Source organism: Sarcophilus harrisii, chromosome 6 (assembly GCF_902635505.1).
Source record: "Sarcophilus harrisii chromosome 6, mSarHar1.11, whole genome shotgun sequence".
Taxonomy (NCBI): domain Eukaryota; kingdom Metazoa; phylum Chordata; class Mammalia; order Dasyuromorphia; family Dasyuridae; genus Sarcophilus; species Sarcophilus harrisii.
Window position 1 is genome coordinate 107,743,643 of NC_045431.1, and position 21,220 is coordinate 107,764,862.

Sequence of the window (21,220 nt, forward strand, 5' to 3'; positions counted from 1 at the left end):
TCAGACTATTACATAATTGGCAGTTGATTCTTGAAGAAAAGATTTCTAAAGTTCCTCTTAAAGGACCAACTATCTTTACAGATGCATCCAAACATAACATGTGTGCTGTATACTCTTGTGACTCAACTATAAAGAGAGTAGTCAGAACTCTGTAGTACAAAGAATTGCCACAGCCCAAATAAAATTTGTAGATTCTAACATATATCAGCTCTTTAAGGAACTTCAAGAGCAAGTGAGAAAGCATCCAGGTAATATTTATATTTTGCATGTCCACTCACATAATGGACTACCATTTTTGATGATAATTCAAAGGCAGATAGCCTTCTAACCATGTTGGCCAATACGCCTTTATTTCAGGAAGCCCAAGAATCTGATTCTAAATATCATCAGGCTGCTCAAGCTTTACATTTAGAATTTGGGATAACAAAAGAGGAAGCTAGGAGCATAGTAAAAGCCTATACAGCTTGCCTTCCTTTCCAACACTCCTACACTCCCTTCAGGGAAAAACCTTTATGGTTCGAGACCCAATGAAATTTGGCAAATGGATGTGACCCATTATAAATCTTTTTGCTGAAAAGATTTTATCCATGTTGTAGTTGACACCTTTTCAAGATTTACTTTTGCAATACCAGCAGCAAAAGAAACAGCCCAAGTGGTCACTGAATTGCTTATACAAGCTTTTGCAATCATGGGTGTGCCACAAGCAATAAAAACAGATAATGGACCTGCATATACCTCTAAACATTTTGCACACTTTTGTGCACAGTATAAGATTTTATACACCACTGGCATACCTTTTAGTTCTCAAGGACAAGCAATAGTAGAGAAGAAAAACAGAGACATCAAGATGCTCCTCGAAAAACAAAAGAAAGGAGGAGCTACAGGCAACACTAGAGAACTCCTAAATTTAGCTTTCTATACCATTAATTTTTATTTATTTTTGATAAAATTGCACTGCTCTGGCAGACAGGTTTTATAACCCACCAGAAGGGCAGAATCCAATGCGAGCAGCTCCACTATCTTTAGACAATTACCAGGTGATGTGGAGAGATCTAGAAAGTGGTGAATGGAAGGGACCAGATAGGTTAACTGCTTGGGAGAAAGGATTTGCTTTTATTTCTACAGATGGTGAATGAATCAGATGGGTGCCAACGAGTTGTATTTACCTTGTTAATCAGAGAGAGATGGAGAAGACCCTTGAAACAAAGAAGAGGACCCAAGAAACATCGGGTGGTTCCATCTCTGTCTACAAGTGCCACTGAAAAAGCATAACTGTTAACCTTATATGTATGGCAATTGACTCATGGACATCAAAAATTGTTGATGAGACTGTTGCAGGACTTCAAAACTTGCAGGAATCATTGGATTCCCTGACACATGAAGGAATGGATAATAGATTGGTTTTGAACTATCTCTAGGACTTATGTACATGTGTAATTCCTCATGTAGATTCATGTTGTTTGTCATATCACTACTATCCTGTGTTATATTACTATGTGCTTTTGTAATATCTCCCAGGCTGATGGATTTATGTATACCCTTTTCAGGTAAGACCCTTCAGCCTAGAGGAAACCTGCTAACAATATCTGGTTTGGTGTTCTCACCTCCCTTAGAAGTCAGGGAGGACTTGATCACCTCTTTTTTTGGTTGTTTTTCACCTCTGAGAAGTCAGGGAGGGTATGACCACCTGGGTTCTAAAACAAAAGAGAGGGAGATGAAGAGAATGGGAACTCTGGAGAAGTATACTTGAAACAAAGTGTTAACTCAGTTGAATTGATGAGATAATGGTTCTCTAGTTCACATGTATACTTAGTACTTAGTATGGTGATGTAATGGTTCTTTAAGTTCACACATAATCAGTATGCTGTAATGATGTAATGACAATAAGATATATAAGGGTTAAGAAGGACTGGAAGATAGGCATTCTATCATTTACCAGCCTCATGGTGGCTGTCCTGCCTCCTGCACTCCTGCACTAAGATCAAGGCTAGTCCCAGGTCCTCCAGAAAGCTAGCCTGAACATTACACCCACTTGTTTGGAATCATAATTTTATTATGTGGTCTACATCTTTTCAACTTCATAAAAATAGTTTGGCATATAATACCAAAAGTTTTACTAAAATCTTGATAAATCATATCCATAACATTTTCTTGATCTACTTATTTAATAAACCTGTCCCAAAAGAAATTTGGCTAATTAGGAGTTTTCTATTTTTAATGAAGTCATTCTACTTTTTTGTAAGTAGACTTCTCTTTTTAGATACTTAGTTATATGTTAATTGCTGACTGACATAACACACACAAAGCATTTTGCAAATACTAGCTATTATTATTACTGTTATTATTAAATCCAGAATTTTTGGAAGTTGAGTACTCTGGCCTGTATTGTGTAGCTTGCTCTCTAATTCTTTTTGAAAATTGGTTTATTTGCCCATTTCTACTTTTAAGATGTGTCTCCTATCACCTCTGCTAGTTTTTTTTCCAGTGTCTTAGAATGTCCATCTTAACCAGGTGACTTGAATCCACCAAAAGCAACTAGATGCTCACTTAATTTTGCTTACTTGTTTTGAATATCAATTCCTTATTAGAAGCTATTCTTGTTCTGTAATTTCCAATGCAAATTTCATTGGCAAAGAAAACCACATCAATAGAACAAATGATCTCCTCTACCTTATGAACAGAGTTGTTTGGGACAAACAGAGCCTAAACTATGAAGCTAATCGTTTTCAAGATAGGTCTTGAACTGAGATCATCTTGGCTGGAGGCTTAGCTTACCATGCACTTGTTGGATAAGTGATTTTTAAAAATCCATTATTTTTGAATGACTAATAGTCTTCAGTATTACATTGCCATGTGTAAAAGTTATGTGACCTAAATACTTCTGGATTTCTTCTTTAGTTGTCTATTCTCAAAATGCCACAAAAAAAAATTTGACTGTGCTCAAATGATCTCTAAGGTCCTTTCTAGCCTTAAACAACTATCATTCGATGTTATCATATTAGGGTCAAGTCTACACATAGAAAAATTTGTCTATATATCAATGAACACTATCCAATAAAATGCAAGCTCCTTAAGAATAGGATTTTTTTGCCTGAATTTCCAGCATTTCATTCAGTACCTGGTATATAGTAGACATATAATAAATACTTGTTGCACACACCAGAAAAGTTAAATTTTCACTCAAACCAATTTTGAATCAATGTTAAAACAAAAGTATTTGATTTAATTTTCAACAAAGTTTGACATCTAGAAAAACCTTGAATCATGGCAATTCACAGCACTATATATCTATTTAATCAAGTACAAAATATTTGTTTATTGTGATAGAACATCAAGTTTATAAGGACTATGACATATAAGAACTGTTCATGTGTTTATTGTATGCCTAGTGAAATAACTTTATATAAAATCATATGAATTCAATATAAATGTAAGAATCACCTAAAAGATAGATGTTGCCTTTTCTAGAACTGATTGTAAGCAGAGTTTGGGGTATTTTTTCTTAATGTCATAGATTTCTGCTTGCTTTCACTTTATTCCTTAACATCTTTAAGACCTCAATAAAGACTATTTGGTTTGAAGACTTTTTTGTAGCTTTATTCTTAAGGTCTTTACCACCTCCATCCTACACCCCCCCCACCAATTCTCTGCACTTTAACCTTTAACCTTCTCCAGAAAACTATGCTTTGAACTTCATTGACTGAGCCTTCTGTTGTTCATCTTCAACAAAATTTACACTGAATTTTAGTAGACCTCTATAAATTTTCCCCCACTTTGAGGAGGAAAAATGTTTTTTTTTAAAAATAGATCCAATCAGCATAGAAATAGATGATGATTCCCAGGGCTATTTTATTGAGTTATGGTATATTTCCAGCAGCCATTTAATTGTTAGCAACCTTTAGATCTAATCCTATAAGGGAGTTACATATTGGGAAATTCTGTCTTCCCCTCCTCCTCTTTTTTATTAATCAGAGACAGCAGAACAATCTACATGGAGCAGAATTGCTAAGTGACATTTGCCAGACCACATTATTTTGAAAAGAATGGAAAACAATTCTTACAAAGTATTCAACTGTGGATTCAGACTTAATCACAGAGAACTATAATTGAAAGAGTTTTTCATAAAATCATATGGGTCTCACTCCATATTCCAAGTCCAATAGTCAATAAGCATTATTAAAAACTTTTCACATGCCAGGGAGTGTGATAAATTCTGGGGATCCAAAGAATCACAAAGTCCCTGCTTTCAAGGACGAATGAAATTCTAATGTTACTTAGTTATTATTCATCAACCTGGAGATTATTTGAAATGTGTGTGTGTATGTGTGTGTGTGTGTGTGTGTGTGTGTGTGTATCACTCACACATACACATGTGAATATACACACATAGTATTCAATTTCACATCTATAATATGAAGAATATAATATGGTTATAATTAATATTTTTAAAGAAATAGATTCTCCTTCCTGCCTGGAAACTTTCTCTGGTTCTTGCAGCAAAATTGTAGTTCTTAAATATTCTATGGTAAAAGAAAAGAATTCCTTATTTTTGCATTCAGTAAAGAATTTGAAAGATCTATAGTCTCATTGAAGAAAATGTAGTTTTTAACTATAAGGTCTGATAATATATAAAAAGAATATATAAAATTGTGTATATATATATATATACATTTATATAAACAATATAGATTACTCTGATAAGAATATATAAAATAACATATAAAATAATATATTAAAATATTGCCTAACACTTCCTCTCCCTCTTTCTCACTCAGAAATAGTACCCTACAAGAAAACATTGTTTCATTTCCCCTTTGCTTTTCCAAATATCTAGAAAAGCTTTTTTTTACCTTTTGCCCCAGGTGAGTCTGCTATCTCATTTATCCAATAACCTTTATTGCCAAATATTGTGGAACACATATTTTGCTTTTTCTTGAGAATGCCACATTATATACGTCTTCATTTTTTAAATTCACCTTTTCTATAGGATTTGTAATATTACAATTTTGATTCTACTTTCACTTCTCTGCTTTTTTCAGTAGTGATTCTTCTTCCTCCCTTATTCCCTTGTTTCTCCTTATATGGAATTGAGGTTCCATGAGGACAGGAAGGGTTTTAATCTTTTTACTTTCAATAGTGTTTTAAAAATAGTAAGTACTAAACAAGTCAGTCAACAAATCATTTACTAAGTTCTTTATATGTCTCAATACTAAGCTATTTACTGGTAATAAAGAGTAAATTGAAATAGCCCCTGTTCTCAAATAGTTTATAATCCATGGGGGAAAGAAGGGAGAGACAGCATGTATATACATAAAGCAACTGATCTTTGAAATTTCCCTTGAATCCTTTCTAAGCAGTCAAACCATATAATAAGTAATTTTAGAGAAGAAAAAAATAAAAAGGAGAAAGAGAAAATAATTAGCAAAACTCATTAATACATTCAGAAAAATGTGATCATATTGTTGTGTTCCATTCTTAAGAACACCATTACTTTTACAAAGAGTGAAAGGAGATGTGTCCTCTGTGTCCTTGTTAAAGTCATACTTATTCTTTGTCATTTTGAAACATTTATTTTCAGTTGTTTTGTGGTGGGGTTTTTTTCCTTTTACATTTGTTATTATTAATTACATAGATTTCTTTCATTGTTTACTTAATTTTGAATGAGTTTATGGAAGTCTTCTCTATATTCAACATATTCATAAGGAATTATGAATTCCTTATAACATTCCTTATAACAGATTCATATTCCATTATAATTATTTAGCAAAATATGCCCAACATTTCCCTAACCAATGAATCTTGTTGATCCCAGTTCTTTTGTATCATACATTTGTGCATGTATACACACACTCAACAATATCAATAACAACAAAACTCTGAATAAATATGTGGTTATTTATGGAGTTTGTTTATTTGTTTGTTTTTGCTTATTATTTACCTGTTTGAGATATATGTCTACTAGTGAAATTTCAAGGCCCAAAGGTTATAGACATTTTACCTACTTTTTATGTTTATTTCAAAATTGCTTTTCAAAATGATTTTTAAAAGTACTTCACAGTTCTAAACTGACTAGTCCTATCTTTAGTCACCCTTTCCAACTTACTGAGTATATGACAAAATCAGAGTTATTTGGATGGATTTTTCTCTTCTTAATAATGATTTGGAGCATTCTTTCATATGGCAACTAACCCGTGTGAAATTTCTTTGGACCTAGTCATGTAATTTGACCATTGATCTATTGAGGAATGACTTTTGGTCTTAAATATTTCTGTTAGTTTTCTATTAATTGTCTAAAAATCTAGGAAATTGGATAGCAAGATTTTCCCCCCACATTTTTCCCATTTTATTCTTACCCTACATACAAACCTTTTTTTCTTTTATTCAGAAGCATCTCAATTTCATGTTATCAAAATAATCTAATTTATCTATTTCAATTGCCACTATGTTTAGTTAGGAATATATCTCCTATTATAGCTGTAAAAGGCATGTGATCAATATCCCTTCTATTTTTTTTTTTTTTTGGCATAGACTTTAACAGTCAGATTGTATATCCATTTTGAATTTATTATAAAATATTCCATGTAAAGTCTTGATTTAAATTCTACTTTCCAGTTTTTCCAGAAAATAAAAAGTTCTTTCCAAAGTATTTTTGTTTTGGCATTTACTGAAGACTGGGTTTTTGAGTTCCATTATTTCTAATTATCTAATTTGTTCCATTGATCTATCTCTATTTTTAAAAAGTATATTAAATGGTTTTGATAACTGCTACTTTTTCACATAGTTTGAAATGTGGAAGTATTAATTTCTACTCCTAACTCAATGAATGAATCAAGAAATATCCCTTGATATTGTATACCTTTGGTTTCTCCAAATGACTTTTATTATTTTATTAATTGCTATATAATATTATTTGGATAGTTTGGTTAAGTATTAAAATGATAAATTTATGTTATTATTATTATTTTTACTATATTGGCATGGCTCAGGATGACTTAATATATTGAATATTCCTTTAACTATTTTGATCTTTTAAAATAATTATTAATTAGCATTTTCAAGGAACACATAGCAATACAAAGGGTACTGAGTATGCTTTTCTAAATTTGATTTTTAAGATATTGAATGCACTTTTTATTATTTTGAATTGGATTTTCTTTTTTATTGTGCTCCCTTGGATTTTATTGCTTTATTTCAACATGAAATTGATTTTTGAGAGCTTATTTTGCAGTCTGCAAAATTGATGAATCTATTTATTTCTCAATTAGTATATTTTCTGATTGCCTAGGATTTTCTGTGTAAACCATCATGCAACATTTTATTTTCTTTTTACCTAACTTTATATCTCTAATTTTTTTGTTCTTAATTTCTTTTAATTATCTTGTTATTATTGTTATTGAAAACATTTCTAGAGCTATATCAAACAGCAATGAAGGATTAGGGGTAATGTTCTCTTTCTTGGTTTGGGTTTTCTTGGGGTCTCTGGGAGCAGCCTTCCTTTCAGTTCAGTAATCACCACTATCAATTCCACTGACTTAGTATCTCGTAAGAATCCTTTGTTTCCAAGTTCAGAGTTCTGGCCCATAACAGTAGGCATTCTTGCTTTACTCCTGTTTTTACTGGTAAATGTTTTAGTGTGTACCCCTTTGCATATGACATTTATTTTTGGTTTTAGATAGATACTTTTCATAATATTGAAAAAGATCCCAAGTCTACACTTTGTAAATCCTTTCTCTCCTTAAATGAGTGCTATACTTTGTGCAGGGATTTTTCCTGAATTTATTGAGATAATCATTTGGTGTGGGATATTTTTGGTTTTGAATTAATTAGCTATGTTTTTTGTCTTCCTAGTATTAGATCAAATTTGTATTTGTGGCATGAATCTAACTTGGTCATAATTATTATTAATTCAACAATTGTTATAGTCTGAAATATTTTTTGAAAATTTTTGAATTAATATTTACTATTGATATTGGTCTGTAAATCTTCACTTTACTCTTTTCTGATCTATATACTAAAGACAGGTTTGTCTCTGAAAAAAAGAAATTGGTAGAATGCTATTTTTTCAATTTTTCAGAATAATTGGTATTCACATAAATAGCATTGATATGAATCATTTTTTTAAAAAAATTGAGTATCAAAAGTTTTTTACTTGTTAGTTTATTTGTAGCAGTGATTCTCAAACTTTTTGGTTTCAGTACTCCCTTTACACTCTTTTAAAAGAGTATTTTTTTCCTTTTAAAAATTGGGTGCCATAAAGAGCTTCTGTTTATGACAGTTACTTCTATTGATAGTTATTGTATTTGAAATTAGAATGAATTTTTAAAAAAATATTACATTAAAAATAATGATAAAACAATTACCTAACATAAATAACATATTTTAAAGAGGATAACTATATTTCCTTTCTGAAAAATGAGGAATAGCATTGTTTCATTTTATTTTAATTTCTGCAAATCTCCCTAATGTCTGACTTAATAGAAGACAGCTGGATTTTTATATCTACTTCTACATTTAATGTGTTACAATTTGTTGTTTTGGTTGAAGTATACAAAGAAAAGCTGGCCTTATATAGCTTTGTTGTGGTAAAAGGCAAAAGTATATTAGTTAGCAAACAACAACTAAGTGTGATTATAAAAATAGTTTTCTTCTCACAGACTTATAGAAAGGATCTCAGAGACCTTGAGGAGTTCATTGACAATAGTTTGAAAGGTGCTGTTTGTATCTAACTTTATTTTTCTTTTGTGATTGGATTAAGATCTCTAATTAGCCTTTTGTTAATTTGGATATTTTACATTTTTGAAGATATAACCCATTTCTGATGTGATTCCAGTTTTGTTAGGCAATAATTGTGCACAGTAGGTTCTTATAATTCTTTTTATTTCTCCTGGTTTAATTATGGTTTCATTTGCTTGTTTGCTTTGGTTTGCTAAAGGTTTATGTTTTATTAGTCTAAATAACCAGTTTTTAGATTTGTTCATTATTTCAATAGTCTTTTTTGAATTCTAATTTATGTATTTCTCCTCTGATCATTAATATATCCTTGTATTTATTTTCTTTCTGCTCTCCTTTCCTATTTTTCTTGTATATGTGTGTGTGTGTGTGTGTGTGTGTGTTTAGTGACACAGATTTCTGCCTTGATAACTACTTTAATTGCTTCACAGAAATGTTTGGTATGTTGTTACCTCATTGAAATTTTAGTTCACATAATTATTGTTTTCTATGACTTAGGCTGTCACCCACTTATTTATTAAGCCTTCATTTGAGATTATTTCTTTTGTGCTCCCTGAACTGATTACTATTTTCATGCTTTGTGATCTCCAAGGATATCTTCATTATTTCTTCCCCTTTATATTTATGTCATATATTTGTACCCTGATACAAGGTCCACCCCCCAAAGCACCATATAGTGTTGAGAAATGTGTAGTTTATTTAGTTGTTGCATTCCAAAGACATCATGATTCTTTTAATATTAATTTCTGCAACAATTGATTTATGAAGTCAATTTTTCCGTCTATCTTTGTTATATTTATCTAGCTCACAGAAAGGGATACTGGAGTCACCTATTATTATTGTTTTGCTTTCTCTTCTAATTTTATTTTTCATTTATGAATTTGTGTCATGGGATTTGCAGCATAATATTAATTTTGATTTGTCTTTTATTCTTTTAACATAATAAAATTTTCTTATTTATCTGTTTATATTATGAATTTTGTTTTTGCCTTTTCTAACTTTATGGTTGCTACTCCTGCTTTTCAGATTCACCTGAGATAAAATAAATTTGTATTCCTTCCTCTTTTTTTAAAATTTTGTGTTCATGTTTGCTTTTTGAGATGCTTTTCTTATAAGCAAAAGATTATAAGGGTTTATTTTTCTAATCCTTTATGTCATTAACTTTCACTTTATTAAATTGTTTAGTTCATTCACATTTAAACTTATGAGAATTAGGTTTAAATTTTCTTTACTTGTGTCATTGGTATTTTATTTTCTGCATTAGAATTCTTTAAATTCTCTTTATTATTTAATTTATTCTGAAAGTGTGCGTGTGTGTGTTTAATTTGCTTTAAAGCAATTTAATTCTCACATACTTTCTTCTCATCCTCAATCCCCACCCTGCATTAACTTTTCATTTTAGAGTTACTTGTCCTCAATTTCTTTTTCTTTGTTCTCTTTATTTAATTATGTAATTATTCTGTTCTCTTTTCCCTCTCAATTAAATATTCCATTTATCACCACTCTTCCCTTTTTTCCTCTGATGAGATTTTGTAAGTATTTTCTTTTCAGCTCTTTTTCCTAAAAATGATTTAAAAAATCCTGTTCTCATTAAAACTTTTCTCTTTCTAACTGTTAAATTTTTAAATTCATTGTCTTTTTATTTATTTGTTCTTTAGTATTTTTCTGTTTTTGATGGAATTAAAGTCTCTAAATTTCCAAGTTTGAATTCCCTCATTCAAACTATTGCTTTTATTGTTTTGTAGATCTTGTTCCCACTTTCCCCCTTATTTTCTGTTTCATCTCAATTTTAAATGTATAAATTCCTGAGGAGATAAGGAAAATTAAGATTAATGGAAATTATCCTGTGTGCCAATTCGATCCTTCACCTTTTCATAATAATTTTCTTTCCCCTTTGCAATAAAAAACCTCCTCTTTGGACCCATGCACTCATACCTTTGATATATGATGGTTGTTTGCAATATTTTCCATGGGGGGGAAATTCTCAGAATTAATGATTTTCATCTCCTATATCTGAAGTCTTTGAAAATGATTAGTCCTGGCGGCAGCTAGGTGGCGCAGTGGACAGAGGACCAGGCCTGAAGTCAGAAGGACCTGAGTTCGAAACTCGTGTTAGATATTTAACACTTCCCAGCTGTATGAACCTGGGCAAGTCATTTAATCCCAATTGCCTCAGCGAAAAGAAAGAGAGAAGAAATTAATTTTTCCGCAACTCTCCAATATAAAATTTCTCCCTCCACTAATGGGAAATTACTTCAGTGGACTCTGACCCACCATTACAACAGAATCTCCCTTCCTTTTCTTCATTACTCCATTTGCCATTTTGCCCATTCTCCTGTAACTTCTTCCTTTTTTTTTTTTTTTTTTTTTTTTTTTTTTTTACTGAGAAACTATAGGGCCACTTTTTTTCTTTTGTGCTTAATCATGAACTTGATTCCTTCTCTTATGCTAAATCCTATTCTACAATTTAGTCTCTTAAAATACATTAATTCACCAGTAAGATTGTTTGTGAGATCTTAGTATAGTGTATTTCAGGTTGTTTTTCAATATCATTTCTATTTTTAAAATGGCATTTTATATTTTTTGCCTTCTGTACAAACCATTTGATAGATCCTCTCATTTCTTTTTTTAATCTCATAAATTTATATATGTTTTTCTAGCTTTTTTCTTTTAATAGCCAGTAGCTATATAATAACTTGTTTGGTTTCTGCTTTCCTCTATAGTTACAGATTACTGTTATTTTGGAGTGTTTGCAAATCAAATAATCTCACTTACTTTTTTTTAAGGATTTCAAATTCTTCTCTATTATTTACTTTCCATCTTTTTTTCATTGATGATTAGGTTGAAGCTTGTAGTATATGTTATTTTAAATTGAATCTTGAGTTTTTTTGCCATATACATCTCATTTCCCTTTGACATTTGAGGTGAATGGATCCAAAATGTTATTTGACTTTTCTTTCTTTAATTAAAAATTTGAAGGTCTTTCTCATAGTCATTTGGAGAATTTGCCACTTGTTAGAATTGTTTAGTTTAATTACTATGAATATTGAAGTTTAAGACATATGTTAGTTTTTTAAAATTGTTGTTTATTTTGTTTTTTGGAGGTAATTTGAGACTTCTTTTGATGCTTTGTTATTTATTTAGAAATCTGGTTCTTTAAAATTTTATTTCTTATATTGCATTATTAAGTTTTTTTTTTTTTTTTTGACATGCCATGGATTTCTGGTATGACATAAATTTTCTCTCTGTGTCTTCTTTTAGAGATCAGTGTGTTTTGTTAGTATAGAGATACGATATGTTCTTTTAATATAACTGCATTTTCTTTCTCTTCTTCCAAATTATCCTTCACTTGAGTATATTTGTATTCCCAATCTGGGATACATTCTTTCACTCATTTGCAGAGATTTGACACTTTAAATGCAAAGTGTTTTTTTTTTTTTTTTAATGGTGTTAATTATTTATGCTGCGTAGGCCATAAATTCTGCCATTTGTCTTTGGCATCTAAATTCTTTTCTCAGTCATCTGATTGTTCTCTTGAAGCTTAGGGAATGTCCTTTTGAGAATCCACACTATCTTTTGAATTCAGAGTTCTGTGTTTTATCAGGTGCTGGTTCAATTTCCTACAAGATATTTTTAAATGGCTTAAAGGAAACATTTAAATTATGACTGTTGGACTGCCATACCTGATCATCCTGTTTCTAATGTCTTAAGCTGGGCCAACAAAGAGTCTTAGGCATGGTTTGTCTTCCAATTTAAACAGGCCCTTTACTTAGGAGGGAGGTGATCTAGAGGTTAAGCAGAAACTAAAGACTAATAGACATAAATGCTTTCATATTGAGAGAGTAACCTAGGAATTGCTTTAGAAATATACTTTGTATTTGTAGGAATTCTGACTAGATTTGTCAATTTAGGGTTGTTGGGAGTAAATCAAATGAGTCTCAAATTTAGGGATAATGAAGTCATCTAATGTTTATAGAGTCTTCTAAATGTTTTCTGGCAACATGATTTTTTTTTTTTTTGAAAGTTGGATCATCATTTAAACAGCTAAATTGCAACTAGATTAGGTACAATCCCAGTTGACCTAAAATAGAGGCAGTCATGTGATGGATATCAAGGATATACTTTTGTGACATTGGAAACCTGATGCTATGAACATGCTATGTTGGCTTACCATGTGTTTACGAGAGGCCTTCTTTCTCTCTGCCCCCTCCATTGACTACATGACTTAGAACTGGCTTCATCTTTAAAACTATATAACTTAGATATTATCTATCTTTTTCCTAGCTGAATCCCGAGATAAGTGAGGACCCCATGAAGTAAGCAGAAAAGTCAATAATTACCATCTCCTCCTAGTCTTATGGGCTCCCGAAAAATGGGTTCAGGGTTTATTCTACTGAGATTATTATTATTAACTCTAGACATATGGAATGAACTCCTGGACTCTGGAATTGAAGACATGGGGTAGTTGGATCCCAAGATTCCAGACTATATGTTGCAACCAGTTTACCATAGAAGCCAGAGTTCTAGGATGCAAAACCAAGGATAGGTTTGGATTTGGATCTTAGTCGAGACTAATGCTACAAAAGAATGGAACTAACTCTTCCCTCACCAGAGTCAAAGTAGAGGAAAATGTTCCATGTTTTCTCTTGCTATTCTTTTGAAGCAAATTATGCCTTCATAAGAGCTATTCTTACTTTTAAGTGATAAAGTTCTATGTATATTAATAGAAAAACTAGGGAATTAACACAGGATATCAACAGAATTGATTAACAAGTCAAAACCAGGAAGATGAATATGAGTTTTATGTGAATTTTATTATTTCATGACTTATTGTCTGATTTTCAGATTCTCTTGTCTTGGAACCATGTGATGAAATACAGTGGTACAGTGTTTACCATAATATTTTCAGAGACCTCTGAATCTTCATAGCTTCCAGGTTTAAAAATGAAAAAGATTGGCATGCTATTTAGCCTCATGTGTTTGGGACTTCAGTGCAATGACTCAAGAGCTTCAACCCATTACAGAGGAGAATTTTGATAGACCTGTCTTGAAAGACTAAAGAAAACTTACATCATCTTAAAAGCAATAAAAAGATATTTCTTTTTTTTTATCCTGAGGCAAGTACATATTTTTTTCAAAAAAATATTTCTTATAGAGTCAAGATAAAAGTGTCTGCTCTTTCTGGTAAAGCTGTGATGTATCTCATTAAGATGGTCACTGATGAAAGCCATATCTACAAAATTCCAGTGATTCCTGCTGGTTTTGAAGTTCTGTAACAGTCTCATTATCAGCCATGCTCTTTCAGGGTCAGATATTTCTTAAGTCTTCTCCTTTGTTTTGAGATTTTTCTCTGTTTCTGCTTCTCTTGGATGGATAAGGCAAATACAGCTCATTGGCACCCATCTGATTCCTTCTTCATCTGTAGAGATACAAGCAAATCCTTTCTCCCAAGCAGTTAACCTATCTAGTCCCTTCTATTTACCACTTTCTAGATCTCTCCAGTTCACACTGGATACTGCCCTTCTGTTGGGTTAAAAAGCCTGTATTCTCCCCAATTGTAATCCCTTTCTCCCATCTGATTTCTTTTTTGCTGATTGATCATATCAGAGTCCTAAACTTTTAAAGACTCTCTGAGTGTAATCTTGATTGCCATCATGCCCCACCTGTTTTTTTGTTTGTTTGTTTGTTTGTTTGAGGTTTTGGAGCTGGGCTCTGCCTCTCATTTCCCTGGGTCAATCTACAGTCTGAGGCCCAGTGGAAGTCCTTGTGGCATTTTGAACATGGGATTTGGGGTCTTCTCTTACCCTGTCTTCTCACTTTATTTCTTTGCTTACATTGAGCTTTCAGATGCTCTATTTTTCCACAGTGAAAGCATTGACAAGTCTCTCTGGAAGTCCCTTGTAAAGAGTGGACCCTGTCTTCCCATGTTCTGCAACATAGCGTGGGTATAAAAGGTCATTTGAGCTCATTGTGGCACAGTGTCTTATGATCTCCTCTAAGGGAGCATCTTTGTGTAGTCCCAGTATAATTCTTCTATAAACCTCATTAGCATTTTCCTTAGTTAGATGTCTTATCATTATTGCTATGGTGGCATTTTCTCCAATCATTTGTATGACAGCTATTTTCAGATGTCCCACAAAATCAGCAAAAGGTTCATTTGGACCTTGCTCTATTTTCATGAAGACTTCCCTTTGATCTTTTTGTCCTGGGAAGGAGCCCATTTTTTTATAGCAGCAGCAGCAATTTGCTCATATGCTGCTATGGAGTAAATTATCTGTGCTGAAGTGTCTGCATACTGACCTTAACCTTCTAGTTGGTCAAAGGTGATTTGTATGTAAACTCTAGTTTGCCTATTTCATTGCCCTTACATCCTGCATTGTTCACTATACTCTGAAAGCCACAACAAGTTTTGTCCAGGTTCTAAACATGTCCTTGATATAGATTTCCAATCACTAGGGGTTAAGATTTCATAAGCCAAATTCTCTAGTAACATCTTAACAGAAGATGAAGTAACCCCATAAAGAGTGCAACCCTTTTTCAAATCTTTAATTTTTCTAGATCAAAAGGAGTGTGTCTTCTCTTTTGTTGACCTGAAGAATCAAATTCTTCAATCATAGAGTATGCATTTATTTTTAGAACAGATACAGCCTGTTCTTTTTTTTTCTCTAATACCTTTTATAATCTTGTCATAGGCTGCTTCATAGGTGGTGCTGATTATGCCACTGCCTCTCCCCCTCCTCCTCCCTCCACCTATGAAGGGTTAATTGAGGGGGGTAGGTCAGGGGATGGGGAATGCCCTAATGACTGTGAAGCACCACACTCCTTAATTTCATCAGAATTGTACTTGACTCCATTCTTGTCTAATTCTTCATCTAGTTTGTCTGGATCCTCCCCCTCCTGCACTTTCTTCTTTTTCCTTCTTCTAGAACTTATATAATTTCCTAAAGCTAATTGTATTAAGTTATATGTTTCTTTGGAAATTGAATCAGGTCCATTATCACTGTAATATTCACTTAGTTGCTCTCCCACTAATTTCCACTCCTCTGGATCTAATTCTTTTTTCTTAGAGAACCAAGGAAATGTGTACTGTACTGTTTCTAAAAGTTCAATGATCTGCTCCCAAGTTACAGTCAAACCTTGGTTTTTCATAAGTCTAACAATGCTCTCTACACATTTTCCTTGAATTGGAAAAGAAGGCTGTTTTCTAAATATCTGTCCCAGTTCAGCTGAAGCACTAGTTTAGCCTTTTACAAAGTTTCTGTCTTGTAATCATCCTAATTTCTGGGTCATAGATGTAGGTCCCTGGTCCCACGTTCAGGTGCCAAAATGTAATATTCTCTGTTCAGTTTTCTTGGGGTCTCTGGGAGCAGCCTTCATTTCAGTTCAGTAATCACCATAAGAGTAGCCAGGCATTAAAGTCCAAATCTTTTATTGTCTCCTTGCCTGGGACTGGGCAGCTTTCTTAGAGGCCTTCCAGAGTCTTGGTTTTAATGGAGAAAATGCAGGAGGAGAGCCTGCCACTAGGAGCCTGACTAAAGGTGAAAAAGAATGTCTGTCTCCTTGGCTCCAAGAGCTTCCAGTGTGTTTGTCTTCTTTAGCTCTGTGTGAATGAATCTAGCTGAGGCTCCTAGCTTATATGCTCTACACTGAGTATAAACCAATCATTATATTACTAGGAAACCATTATAAGATTAAAGATTAAATCAATCATACTGAATTTAGAGAACTATTAAGCACCAGGCTAAACTAGATAAACATTGTCTTATCAATTCCACTTAGTTAGTACCTTGTAAGAACCCTTGTTTCAAGTTAAGAGTTCTGGGCCATAACATCCATATTCATTAAGAGCAGAATTAGCAAAAGCTTATGAAAGGAGAGATCCTATCTTTTGGCTTTAGAAAGGATAAATAGGTTCCCAGTTAGTATAAGGAAGAGGCCACTGGGGTTACATAATATTTTTTAGTGTAACATATTTTGTTCAATTCCAGAATGACATTTTTAGTAAAAAAGATGAAATGTATAAATAGCTAAATGGAAAGATAGATCCTAGGTTTTCCTAGAACAGATGAATAAAATGAATTGACAGTTATTTTTATCAGGTTTCTAAAAATAAGAGAAAACAAAATTTCATGGGATCCACATTATTCCTCTCTATTAGAATAATGAATATAAACTGACCACTGTGAAAATAAATGCAGAATATATGCTATTTCTTATGTAGAATGAAGAATAAAAATTAGATAAAAAACTGATCTTACACTGTAAACTATATGAGTATATACTTGGATATTTTCTGATGTTAATGTAAAAGTGGGCAGAAAGGAAGATGATGAAAAATATGATTTGGGATTAAGATATAAAGAAAGACAGGATTAAAAATGTTATACTTATTAAATCAAAAGAAAACTTTGATAACAATGAAGAAAATTTAAGGATTAATTAATAGGATTATTATTACGGATTAAAGTTAAGTTAATTAAGTATTAAGGATCAATTGATATATTTTTCAATGGTGCCATATCATACAACTTGATATTTTTTATGATATCATTTGTATCATCAAATGATTAATATGATATGCTGGTACTCTATTACTTGAACATTATAGTTGTATCGAATGATTATGATGCATTTAAGGCTGGATAAAATTATAGATAATTTAAGAAATGGTATCCTAGAAGATACTATATTATTTATAGTATATTTTTTAGCCATATTATTATAATAGTAGTATGTTTTAATGAGAGGACGGTTTTCCAATTGAACATCCAATAATCCAACTTCTCATTATACTTGGATTTATTTATATATTTGCATTATAGGACTAGGATGTAAGTTTGGACCTGGGTAAAAAGGGTTTATGATCATCAAAAATGGTTGTATAAAGATTGCTTTCTAATGCCTTTTTCAACAATCAGTAACTAAATTGGTAGTGGCCTGCTGATTACAACCCTGGAAATTTTTGACACATACCATTTTTGTTGGTCAATATATTGTCTCTGTGTAAGATTGTGTGTATATACATACATATGTATGTGTATATATACTTTATATATTATATGGAGGTGTATAACACAAGCTATAAATATTATATGAAGTATATAAATGCTTAATTGACAAATATTTAAAGGAAAAATTTCATTTTTTGGTAATGAATTTGGGATATTTCCTGCTAACAAAAGTAGAGTAAAATGTATCAGAAAGGAAACCAATAAATTGTTTTGCTAGTCATTTATATACCATTGTGAAATATTTAGACTGATAATTAAATATTTTATTCTGACCTATCATTTTTCAATTTTGTAAGAAAGCTAATGTTTCAATCACTTTTTTGGCATAATTATTCGGCCTTTCATTATATTAATAGCATATAATATTTCTCTTTATGTTCTATCTCATCCATGCTTTCATTGTGTTGCATTTCTTTAAACAGAATTTTGGACAGAAAAATAATGATAGTATACATATGAACATGTTAATCACCTTGTTAATGATGCAGAATGATGACTTACTTGTACATGCATATGCTGATGATTCAGTGAAGCCAGAAAACATAAGTGCAAAGAAGTATAGTTCAAGGATACGAAATGACTTGGAGAATTATGCTGAAGACCTTAAAGCTGCATGGAATTATAGTTAAATAGCTTATTAGCATATGATTGTTTCACATTTACAAAATACAATGAGAACTCATGCAATCATTTGAAGACAGATATTACTTTAAAAGATGTGTCAATTAAGAAGGGAAAATTTTGAGACTAGGCATGTTTATATGAAAGATGATACACCTAATACTGGGATACTCTTACCTAAGACACTAAAAAAATAGGAAGCTAAAGTAGGCTGGAGATAAGAAGAATTCAGTGATTGAGATTGAAGAAACAAACAAGGGTACAAAACTGTGGGAACATCTTGTCCTTGTTCATATTCTTCTAGTTTTTGATCCCAATAATTATAACTCAAGAGGCAAATTTGTGTTACTTTTTCTGACAGAATTCAGGCTGCAATTTTCTTTTCTTTTTTTCCTTTTGGGAGGGAGGGGGGGTAGCAACAGACCATAGGAAGCTAATTTGTCAACAGTCTTTTAGATTTTTATTTTAAATTGATAACGTAATTGGACTCATTAATATCTGGTTCTAGAATTCCTTACCAATACTCAGAGTGTCACTTGAAGCCTGGAAATAAATATTTCTTCAATTTAATTTGAAAATTAATGTATTAACAATCTTCAGGCAAGAGACACTTGACAGCATTAACAGTGATATATTAGATCATTCTGAGTTGTTCTTGGTCTTGATCTAAATGTTAAGAGAAACCATGATGACTGTGAGATGAAGTGGCTAAGGACTCCTCTTGTAATTACAGAGAGACAATCATCTTTGTCTTCTTCTGTTTCTCACATTAATTTGTGACATTGATTTTTTTAAACTTGTCCCCTTGGAGGAATTTTTAGGAAGTTGTAGTCACTTTCAAATTTGTTTCTCTTTTCCAATGCTCAAGACTTTTAAATTATCTTTACATAAACTATCAAGAGGATGAATATCAGGTAAAGATGTTTGCCTGTTCAAAGGCCTCAGAATCTCAGGTATTAAAATGAAGGGAGTAGTACATGATTAATGCAATAAGTTTGTTTAAGAAAGCATTCATGGCTTTACTTCTCAAAGCACAAAATACTTGAAGCTTCTTTTTGAATTATACAGCTTTCTATAATTCATTGCAGCACAACATAAAATTTATACTCAGTTATTGTTTAATGTTAAAGTGGCCTATAATCAGTATCTTCATCTTTCAGTGTATTTTTAGAGCATGATTTTGAATCTTTTTATGCTTACTCTAAATCATTAAAGTATTGAAATACATATCATAAATGAATGTTCATGTAATTTTACTGATTTATATTTTTCTAATTTTTAAAATCCATTTTGTATAGTTAGATTGATGGTTCTATCTTCTTCACTCATGTAAATATGCTTCTCCATGGTCTCTAAAAGATTTTTTTCTATTAATATAAAGGAGACATTTATTATTTCTTTAAAAACTTTTATGAAGTTCTTTCCTCAAAAAACTCTGATACATCAGCATTATTAGCACCATTTTAAAATGAGTCAAGTGAGGCACATAGAAGTTAAATTATTTATTCCCAATCACAGCTTTCCATAAGGCAGCATGGTACCATGAAAATGGGGTTGAATATGGAGTAAGAGTATCTGGATTCAAATTCTGAATGCACTACTTAAATAGTAGTGACTTTGGATCATCCATTTAACCTCTCTGGCCTCATTCCCTCACTTTTAAAATGAAGAAAGTTGGATCAGATAACCTCTGAGATACCTTCTAGCTCCAAATCTCTGACCTACAATTATATGAGCCAGGGATAAAACATAGGTCATCTTTGTGTTAAGTTCTATGTTCATTCCATTATTCTATTCTCCTTTGACATTTGAGACTAAACCTTTTCCTGCAAGTGTTTTATTTGAAGTAAAATAAATAACAGTGGGAATATCTGCTCCCAAAGAAAAGCACTGGAATGTCAAACATTTTCATTGAACTGAAGAGCATGTATAATTCTTATATTTTGTCTGTTCCAAGTGCAGACTAGACTTCCTCCTAGAACATTAAATAAAAGGTGTTGAATTATTTCTCACTACTCTTTAGGTTATCCAAGATAATAAAATTATTTTCAAAATAAATAAATAAACAAAAAAAGCAAAGAAGGCATAGTACTCCATTGTGGAGGGAAATATCTACATATCTACATCTATCTGCCTGCCTGTCTGTCTCTCTGTCTCTCTCACTCTCTCTAGCAATTTGAAGAGGTAGAAGGGAATTCTAACCTATGCTAGGAGGTTAGGAGGTAGAAGTTTGTAGTGTAGGAGAGGAAAGAAAGGTCACAAAAGTTTTGGTAATAAATGATTAATCTACTCTGCTTGAAGAGAAGGGAGCTAGAAACGCTGATGTAGAAGTTACCTGATGATTCTCCAAGAAATGATAGTATTGTACCCATGAGCATTATAAGGTCAGAAATTATCCAGATGCTAAGGCTGAGGCAGCTATTTTTGATTCTATAATGATAAAGGAGTCTTCTGCCTTTCCAAGGCATGTATCTAAGATCTGACAGTACATAACTCCCAACAAATATAATAATCATCATGTGGGCATAAATGATACTGTCAGAAGGAAGTTAGAGAGTTCCCTTCCTGAATCTTCAATAGGAACTAGAAAGCATTAGGGCTGTAGTTGTTTTTGTTAGCAACGTCTGCTGATATCAAGAGATTCAAGAGAGAAGAGTATGGGAGTAAAGAGATAGTTATAATTATATTGTCTGAGAATGACATTGGATGTCATAGTTTAAATTATGGAAATGAAAATCTTCTGACAAGTGATGGAGTGGCACAAATATGGAGTTATGCAAATCTAATTTGAAGGGTTTAAAAGTGAAAATGAAGAAGAGAGAACTCCGTAGTCATACTCAGTTAAATATTAAAGTACA